This window comes from Parasteatoda tepidariorum, chromosome 11 (assembly GCF_982258835.1).
Source record: "Parasteatoda tepidariorum strain Cologne lab strain chromosome 11, Ptep-v5.0, whole genome shotgun sequence".
Taxonomy (NCBI): Eukaryota; Metazoa; Arthropoda; class Arachnida; order Araneae; family Theridiidae; genus Parasteatoda; species Parasteatoda tepidariorum.
Genome location: NC_141765.1, coordinates 100,719,009 through 100,729,797, shown reverse-complemented (window position 1 = coordinate 100,729,797; position 10,789 = coordinate 100,719,009). Strand labels below are relative to the sequence as shown.

The 10,789-nt window shown below is 30.4% G+C and overlaps 1 protein-coding gene across 7 annotated transcripts in view; it reads right to left on the bottom strand.

Moving 5' to 3' along the window:
• Nucleotides 1-7,971: 7,971 nt before the first annotated feature.
• The window catches only part of LOC147802024 (protein spire-like), a 43,820-nt gene continuing 41,002 nt past the window's right edge, over nucleotides 7,972-10,789 (bottom strand). For 6 of the 7 annotated variants that reach the window (XM_087155219.1, XM_087155223.1, XM_087155222.1 and 3 more), the window contains one exon: nucleotides 7,972-8,132. The gene's annotated coding sequence lies outside the window, so the exon portion shown is untranslated. Of the gene's footprint in view, nucleotides 8,133-8,253; nucleotides 8,422-10,789 lie in introns of those variants that run through there. The other variant, XM_087155220.1, reaches the window with a different exon arrangement.

Genomic DNA, 10,789 nt, shown 5'->3' with positions numbered 1-10,789 from the left:
ACCCATGGTATCGTGGACTACAACTTTAACTTGCCACACGGCTTTACCAACTGCGCCATGATTCACATGCCTGACCGCGAATATTTAGCTTAAAACACCACCGCCCGGTTAGTAAACAAAACTTATTTTGGCAGATTGTGGGCCCACTAATTGGTATATAAAAAAATCCTTCGGTACAATTGCTGGATACATTAAATTCTAAGTTTGGGCGGAGTTTGAAATTTATAGGTTAATATTATAGGGAGTTACGGGGTGTGATGTGTGCGTGACTCCTGATATGACTTCTGTCACGTTTTCAGCCTTTATTCACATATAGAAGACTTTATTCGCTTTGAAGTATTGGAAAGAAGTTAAAAAAAGTTCGCTATTAGTTATTATTCGCTATTTCCCAAAGAAAAAATAGATTTTTTTTATATACAGAACACTTGATTCACGTTTAAAAATAAAAATATATATTAAAAAAAAGAAAAAATTTGAAAGTTGACCGTCGCAGGGTTTCGAACCCATGGTATCGTGGACTACAAATTTAACTTGCCACGCAGCTTTACCAACTGCGCCATGATTCACATGCCTGACCGCGAATATTTAGCTTAAAACACCACCGCCTGGTTAGAAAACAAAACTTATTTTGGCAGATTGTGGGCCCACTAATTTGTATATAAAAAAATCCTTCGGTACAATTATTGGATACATTAAATTCTAATTTTGGGCGGAGTTTGAAATTTATAGGTTAATATTATAGGGAGTTACGGGGTGTGATGTGTGCGTGACTCCTGATATGACTTCTGTCCCGTTTTCAGCCTTTATTCACATATAGAAGACTTTATTCGCTTTAAAATATTGGAAAGAAGTTAAAAAAAGTTCGCTATTAGTTATTATTCGCTATTTCCCAAAGAAAAAATAGATTTTTTTTTTATATACAGAACACTTGATTCACGTTTAAAAATAAAAATATATATTAAAAAAATAATATTAAAAAAAGAAAAAATTTGAATGCTGACCGTCGCAGGGTTTCGAACCCATGGTATCGTGGGCTACAAATTTAACTTGCCACACAGCTTTACCAACTGCGCCATGATTCACATGCCTGACCGCGAATATTTAGCTTAAAACACCACCTCCCGGTTAGTAAACAAAACTTATTTTGGCAGATTGTGGGCCCACTAATTGGTATATAAAAAAATCCTTCGGTACAATTATTGGATACTTTAAATTCTAATTTTGGGCGGAGTTTGAAATTTATAAGTTAATATTATTGTGAGTTAAGGGGTGTGATGTGTGCGTGCCTCCTGATATGATTTCTGTCCCGTTTTCAGCATTTATTCACATACAGAAGACTTTATTCGCTTTAAAATATTGAAAAGAAGTTTAAAAAAAATGATATAAACTAAAATAAATAAATAAATAAAATTTATCCAAAATTTATCCGATTATTAGCTATTATTCGCTATTTCCCAAAGAAAAAATAGATTTTTTTTATATACGGAACACTTGATTCACATTAAAATATCAAAAAATATATTAAAAAAAGAAAAAATTTGAAAGTCGACCTCGCAGGGTTTAAAAACCATGGCCCCCGGGACAACAAATCTAACTTGCCACACAGCTTTACCAACAGCGCTATGATTCATATGCCTGGCCCGCGAATATTTAACTTGAAACACCTTCTCCCGGTTAGTAAACAAAACGTTTTTTGGCAGATTGTGGGCCCACTAATTGGCATATAAAAAAATTCTTCGGTACAATTGTTAGATACATTAAACTCTAATTTTGGGCGGAGTTTGAAATTTATAGGCTAATATTATAGGCAGTTACGGGGTGTGATGTGTGCGTGCCTCCTGATATGACTTCTGTCCCGTTTTCAGCCTTTATTCGCTCTTTAACAGCGAAAAATATTTCTTTTCACATATAGAAGACTTTATTCGCTTTAAAATATTGAAAAGAAGTTAAAAAAATAATATAAATTAAAATAAATAAAATTTATCCGAAATTTATCCGTTTTATAGCTATTATTCTCTATTTCCCAAAGAAAAAATTGTTTTTTTTTATATACAGAACACTTGATTCACATTAAAATATCAAGAAATATATAAAATAAATAATATATAGAAAAAGAACGAAAAAAATTTGAATGTCGACAGTCGCAGCGTTTCGAACCCATAGCCCCCGGGAAAACAAATCTAACTTGCCACACAGTGTTTTAAGCTAAATATCCGCGAGCCCGGCATGTGAAGCGTGGCGCAGTTGGTAAAGCTGTGTGGCAAGATAGATTTGTTGTCCCGGATGCCCTGGGTTCGAAACCCTGCGAGGATCGTCTTTGAAGTTGTTTTAGTTTTTTTTTATTTTGTTAAAAATTTTTTTTCGTTATTTTAACGTAAATAAAGTGTTCTGTATGTAAAAATATCTTTTTTTTGTTGAGAAATGGTGAATAATAGCTTAATAATAGCTAATAAACGGAAAAATTTCGGATATTTTTTACTTATTTATTTATTTTATTTTATGTCATATTTTTAACTTCATTTTCAATATTTACACGTGAATAAACTGTTCTATACGTAAAAAGAATTAATTTTTTTTGTTAAAGAGCGAATAATGGCTGAAAAAGAGACAAAAGTCGTATCAGGAGTCACACACACATCACACCCCGTAACTCCCTATAATATTAACCTATAAATTTCAAACTCCGCCCAAAATTAGAATTTAATGTATCCAGCAATTGTACCGAAGGATTTTTTTATATACCAATTAGTGGGCCCACAATCTGCCAAAATAAGTTTTGTTTACTAACCGGGCGGTGGTGTTTTAAGCTAAATATTCGCGGGCCTGGCATGTGAAGTGTGGCGCAGTTGGTAAAGCTGCGTGGCAAGGTAGTGTTGTAGTTCCGGATACCCTGGGTTCGAAACCCTGCGAGGGTCGACTTTCAAATTTTTTTTATATTTTGTTTTAATATATTTTTTGATATTTTAACGTAAATAAAGTGTTCTGTATGTAAAAATATCTTTTTTTTTGTAGAGAAATGGTGAATAATAGCTAATAAACGGAAAAATTTCGGATAATTTTTACTTATTTATTTATTTTATTTTATGTCATATTTTTAACTTCATTTTCAATATTTTCACGTGAATAAACTGTTCTATACGTAAAAAGAATTATTTTTCTTTGTTAAAGAGCGAATAATGGCTGAAAAAGAGACAAAAGTCGTATCAGGAGTCACGCACACATCACACCCCGTAACTCCCTATAATATTAACCTATAAATTTTAAATTCGGCTCGAAATTAGAGTTTAATGTAGCGGACAATTGTACTAAAGAAATTGTTTATAGACCTATTAGAGGGAACGCAATAGGCCAAAATACGTTTTGTTGACTAACCGGGAGGAGGTGTTTTAAGCTAAATATCCGCGGGCCTGGCATGTGAAGTGTGGCGCAGTTGGTAAAGCTGCGTGGCAAGGAAGATTTGTAGTCCCGGATACCCTGGGTTCGAAATCCTGCGAGGGTCGACTTTCAAATTTTCTTATATTTTTCGATATTTTAACGTAAATAAAGTGTTTTGTATATAAAAATATAATTTTTTTGTTGGGAAATAGCGAATAATAGCTAATAAACGGTAAAATTTTGGATAATTTTTACTTATTTATTTATTTTATGTTATATTTTTAATTTCTTTTTCAATATTTAACGTGAATAAAGTGCTCTATACGTAAAAAGAATTATTTTTCTTTCTTAAAGAGCGAATAATGGCTGAAAGAGAGACAAAAGTCGTATCAGGAGGCACGCACACATCACACCCCGTAACTCCCTATAAATTTTGAATTCGTCCTGAAATTAGAGTTTAATGCAGGGCTCGAAGAAAGTCAGAAATTTTAGCTGTCCCACAGGACGGCTTGTTCAACAATGTACCCGTCCTCCTTCGAAACTAACCCGTAGCTTATAATTAAATAAAAATATAATTTTCTCTTATTTATTACAACCATTAATATAAATTTCACAATGAATTAGTAGTTACTAGGATGACAGATACTGGGTTACTAATAGTAAAACCTAGTAATTCTTATATGAAATAATTTCTTTCTCTTATGAAATAATTTAAATGACAAAGGTCAAGTTATCTGGAATGTCAATTTATCCGAGGGTACAGTAAAACTTGTTTAAGTTGACCTCTTGTGGTGCATTGTTTTAGCGGTCAACTTAGGCAAGTGGGCAAATTATTGAGGGGGTGGGTCATTGTTTACTTTTTCTTTTCCTATATCATGTTGCTATATATTAAATTTTTTTTTTACTTGACTTTAAAATTTTATTCAGAAAATATGCAAATGAATATGTTAAGAAATGTGTTTAACCCTGAATGAACTTCAATTTGATACATATAATTCTAATATTTAACTAATTTTTTTTTAAAAAATTATTTGGTTAGTTATGCATGTGAAGTGTTTAATAAATATAATTTCTTAAAATATCAGAACACGAAAATATGTAATTTGAAATCTTTCACAAAATAAAATTATTTGGACACTTTAAAATTTATTTACTACACTTAAAGATCAAAGATTCAGAGTATTCATTTATTCAAATGCTCACTATTGCAACAGGAAGAGCAACTTTTCAACTAACACACCTGTTTTCAATGAACGGATGAAAGAAATTGTAAAAAGCTGACTCCTTACAGTTTCCTCTGATGGTCAACTCACAAAAGGGTTTAGATTAGCTTTTTACACTATTTCACCAAACAAGTGAAATATTAACATACATTGCTAAAATGACAGAAAATTTTCTGAATTTTTTTTCTGGTCAACTTATGAGGTTTTTAGAATAGAATTTCATAATACTAGACAAAATTGACTTATTTCAGTGGTCAACATACAAGATAGACAGGTGGTCAAGTTATAAAGGTTTTGCTTCTTTATATTATATAGGAAAAATTCCGTTCTTGATAATTGAGGTCAATTTATGCAGGTGCCCAACTTACAAGGGTGGTCAACTTGGCAGGTTACACTGTACTTCGTTTTTTAAATGAAACAAATATGACCTTTGCCAGTTCCACAATCAAGCCAATAATTTACAGAGGTTTCTGCACAGATCTCTGAAAGGGGTTTTCCATTTAGGTGGATGTTCATAATTGCGTTTAACGCTTCTTGTTTAAGACCAGTACGTAATGTGTTTTTTTGTAAGCTCATTGCTGAAAAGCCTCTTTCAACCACTGCAGTACTCCCAGACAGAGAAAACATCAATTCTACCAAGCGCAGTATGTTGCTGTATTTCTAGATTAGAGGGTCATTTTAGAAGTGAGGCGCAGGACTCTTGTAAGATAACAAAAATTGAAAATGTATCACGAATATTAACGGGAAAATGGCCGTCCGCGCGGACTCGATATATTTGTTGTCCGCAGGGAATTTTTGACCGCCGAGGACGGGCGGTTCTTCGAGCCCTGGTCTCCCGTAGGGAAAACATATTTTCATGAGGGTGGCTTGTTACCACTGCCGATAAACGCCTGACATCGAGCTTTTTGGATCTCATCCCGTGAATTAGCCAAAGATAAACAACGAGCATAGATTCGGCTGATTTGATACGATTATCGATCAAATTTCCAACAGAATCTATGTATATCTCTTCTCCCTCTTGATAACTAAAATCAGCCAAAAGGATCCCAGCGCGTTAAGGTTTCCAAATACATTGCAGGTCCCAGTAGTTCAGTTCATCCTAGGAAGTGACCCCCTTGAACCATAAATCGTATGACACGAAAAACCGGTCATTAGATTACGGAGTGTTTTTGTCCATTACACAGCTGTAAAATGTGCATTTAAACGAAATTAAGCTTAAAGTAAAGATAATGGTTGAAAACCTCGAATAGGGTAAAAATTAGCTGCCATATAAAGTTTAATTCATTTACTTATGAAATAATAAAACTTTTTTACTCTTTTAAAGTCACGACACAATGATCGCCTGCTAAATTTTACTTATATTTCTAGATTTCTGATCTAAAAAGGTGGATAACTATTTTGTTTGTTTTATTCAATATATATTTATTATTTTTTAATGTAATTTTTTTTACAAAATTCCTATATTAAAAACAAAAAACAATTGGCTGTTTTTTTTATTTTTGAATTACTTGAGAAAACTTATTTGTAACTTAGAAATTTAATTTTTTTAATGTCTTTTACTGAATTTCTTTTATTTTGTAACCAATATTTTAAGTTTTTATTAAATTTAATCTTAATAATATGAACAAGATTACATTATAATTCCTGTTGGAAAAAAAAAGATTAGTAAGGATAAATTGAAAAGAGATATTTACCACTGAAAAAGAAGATCATGCCATTTAAAATATGAACTTTGATGGTAATACACATTATTTGTTTTCACGAGAATTGTAATGAAATTTTGCTTAAATTTCATAATTAAATTTTAAGAAAATAACTCAAAATATTTCTTACAAAATAAAAAAATTTCAGTTAAATAAAAAAAAAATTTACATTACTAATTTTTTTATAATCATATTTTAATTAAAAAATAAAAGTAAAATGTAGCTTAATTGTTTTTTGTTCGAAAATTTTAAACTTTGTAAAATAATTATCAGTATTTTCATATCAGGAATCAAGAAATATAAATGAATGTCTCAGTTAGAAGGCTTAATTGTTGCACCATAAATTCACGAAAGATAAAAAGTTTTACTATTTCACAAGTGAATGAATTAAAACTTAAAGCAAACATATTTTACTCCAGGAGCAGCAGTATTTGCAAATTTTTAACCTCTCCAAGGTTTTCAACCATGCTCATTAATTTAAGTGAAATATCTCTTTAATGCAGACATAAACTTCACTTGTATTAAAACACACTTAATGACTAGACTAGGGGTGCACAACCCGCATTTAATCTGAAAAAATATTTATTTTCTTCAATGTTTATTTATTTTGATAAATCTATTGTTCATATAATAAAAACAGCAAGTTTTTTTTTTCTAAAAGAAAAAAAAAAGTATAAGTTTTTTTTTTTATTTTGAATGCATTCTTTTTATTTTGAATAATGGAACACTATTAAGTTATTAATATTACTAAGTTTATTGATGAAAAAAATGGAACGCTAATGTTTAAATAAACATTATAACATTTGTCATTAACATGTCTAAATACATGTGCGTCCCTTCGTTAGCCAACCTGCTGTGCAAGTGGCCCTTCACTCAAAAAGGTTGTGCACCCCTAGACTAGACGATCGAATATTGATTCACGTTTGAGACCTATTATTTCATTTTTTTTCTTTAAATATTCCCCACCCCTTTTTTTTAAAAAAGAAATGGACATATTTTTTTTAATGAACTCTACTGTTTACAAATACTATTAAAAATTATTTTATTTCATTAACTGTATTTTTTTTATAATACTTCATATTGCTTGGTATTTAAATTACTTAAAAAAAAAACAACCACTTCAGAATATAATAGTTATTAAAAAAATATTTAAAAATTAGTGCTTATAATAATAAATAAAATTTAGATATTAAAAGGATACAACCATAATATACTTTGACGTCTGCTTTTTTGACATTTAAAATATAAAGTGTTCTTCAGAAATCTTTATATTCAATCTACAAAATCATGATATAAATGTTCATACATACCGAATTAAAATATAAACAACAGTTCCTCATTTATTATCACCAATCTATTGAACACTAATGTGCATATATATTATTAAAAAAAATAATAAAATTTATTTTTTTCCTTGACAACAAGTAACTGTTAACTGAAATACAAAGCAAGTGCACAGTCATAAGCTCAAGAAACAAAAAATCTATAAAAAGGTATCTAATATTATTGAATAATAAAAAGGAATTGTTCTTTTTATACAAACAAGACATCAATCATTCCTTGTTTCTAGGATTTCACAAGGGTTCCGTCTCCTAGCTATTACTTGGAAAGAACGGCAACATCGACAAAGGGATGGTAACTTTTAAAGAATATACAATGAAAACCAGAAATTCACAATAAACAAAATAAATATTTAATAGGAATCATCATTAAAGGAAAAGTGATAAATATTTTAATTACAAATGTTGAAACAAAACATTTCATTTCAAAATTAACTCTTCTTATTTTTTGTTTTCTTAAGATTCATGGAAGATGAAGCTTGATTACAAGTCTGAAATGAAAAAGAAACTGTATTTAACGATTTATATATAATAATAAAAATACAGTTAGGTAAAGTTTTTGGTAGTTAAAACTTTGGTAACTTTTAAAGAATATACAATGAAAACCAGAAATTCACAATAAACAAAATAAATATTTAATAGGAATCATCATCAAAGTAAAAGTGATAAATAAATATTTTAATTACAAATGTTGAAACAAAACATTTTATTACAAAATTTAAAACTCTTCTAATTTTTTGTTTTCTTAAGATTCGTGGAAGATGAAGCTTGATTATGAGCCTGAAATGAAAAAGAAACTGTATTTCTCGATTTACATACAATAATAAAAATACACTTAGGAAAAGTTTCTGGTAGTTAAAAATCCTATAAATAAAATTTTTCTGAAAAAATTGCAACGGTTAGTTTAGGAGAGAAAACTATTACAACTTCCAAAGGCTGTAGGTGAGAAGAATTTTAACCAATAACTGCGTAGAAATTTGATTTTAGATATTTTTTAGACCATTTATTTATCTGATGTATCAAAACCATTATTAGTAAATTTAGTTGAAGGTAAAGACTGAGTTATCCAAAGTTAATCTGACAATGATTGTTGACTTCAAAATAGACTTGAAAATTTAAATTTTCAGTTAGTAGCCTGTGGTAGGTAGACTAATAGCTTAGCAGCTAATTTTTCCTCCAACCAAATGAGTCAATAATCAATACTGATAGGTCATTTTTATTTAATTAATGATCCCGATCATTAAGACACAGTTCCCAGTAGAACACCGAAGTTAAGCATCACTGGCTGCGGTCAGTAAGCGGGAGGGTGACCACTTTGATCATCGGTCCTCGTTAAACTGTTTTACCATAAAGTGCGCGACTTCGCGCACAGGTCGTCGGGCTACCAAAATGGAAGTGCCATCCCCTCTGTAGAGGATCAAAATTGTGATGGCATGTCTTCGGATCATCCTCGGGGATGTTTCCCAGACCGTCGCCAATAGCTCATTGTGCAGCTCTAGTGCGACGTAAATAAAAGAAAGCTATGAATAAAAATATTGTAAAATGTTTTCGTTAAATGTTCACGGAATAAAAATGGTTTACTGCATTCATCTAAACTATCCTTTACTATATTTCGGGTAAACGTACGCAATGAGAATGCCTCTGTGGCTGAGCATTAATAAGATCTAAGGCCAAATTATTAGACGCACTATAAGTTTCTATGTAAAATCTTAATTATTAGGTGATACTATACAGCTTTTACGCGGTTTGCACTTGTTTACGTTTAAATGAAACGATATATAATGTAAATTTGACGATAGATTATATAAATATTTATTATATCAGGTACTATATTAGTACATTATTATTAATTCGACCAAATCATTCGACACACTGTAGTTTTTTAATAACTAGTGTTTTAATAACTGCATGTTTTGCACGAGTGTATATGCGATACTTTTATATTTAAACATACATGTAATGAGTGCTCTTCTAGAGATTTTTATATACTTCCTATTTGTAATTATTTTTAAAGTATTGCATTACAATGTTAACCAATTAATACACGAACGTAAACAAGTGCAAACTGGTTTCAGTCGTGTAAGTCAGTTGATAATTTATATAGAATCTTCAGTGCGTCAAATAATTTGGCCAGGAACTGATACTAGGCAAAATCGGTCGAATCGTTCCTCAGAAATCGAACCTTAAATATCTGACTTTCTTAGAATTCGATTTCACAAGAACTATAAAGTACGCTTTTGTATCTGATTTCATAAATTAAAATATCGTCTGCATTAATTAATCAGCCTATTTTCGGTCACCCCCTCAAATCATTAAGATTAAGTCCTGAACGTGAAGATCCGATCATTAGATCAAAAGTTATTCGGCGTGGTCAGCTTTTTTGTTTTTCGTACTTTGACAATGTTTTTTGTTTTTTTTCCCCAGCAAGTTTGCACTTTATTTCTTTGAAGATATAAAAAAGCATTGATCACTTAAATCATAAATATTTGATTATTTCTTAGCATTTCCTAAATCACTGACCAGAAAAGCATAGATTTTGAAAGTTAAAAGAACAAATACATAAAAAGTGCTTTAAAATTAAAAAAAACTATTTCATGTAAGCATGAATTAAAACTTCTTAATATCTCCTTATATTTAACCTAGCCAATTTTTTATTCAACACCATTTTGACAATCGGTGAAAATAAGTTCTCCAGTTAAGTTTATCTTCTAAAAGTAGCAGAGTAGTGAACGCATATATTTAACCTAGCCAATTTTTTATTCAACACCATTTTGACTATCGTCGAAAAATAAGTTCTCCAGTTAAGTTTGTCTTCTAAAAGTAGCAGAGTAGTGAACGCATTTCTAAAGTAGTTTGTAGTTGCTACATGCTACATTTTTCAAAAAAAAGTAGTTATAGTTAACAACAATTGTAATAAAGTAGAACTACAGAGTTAGCTACTGAAGTTAACTACAAAGAAAATGTAGTTTTACCGACCACCACCCCTGGGTGCTATCTATGGGGGCAATTTGATCAAGGAGAGCGATGAATGAATACCAATACTATTTGAATTATAAATCAAAATGATGAATGAATACCAATACTATTAATTATAAATCAAAATGAGGAATAAATACCAATGCTATTTTTATTATGAATGAATACAATT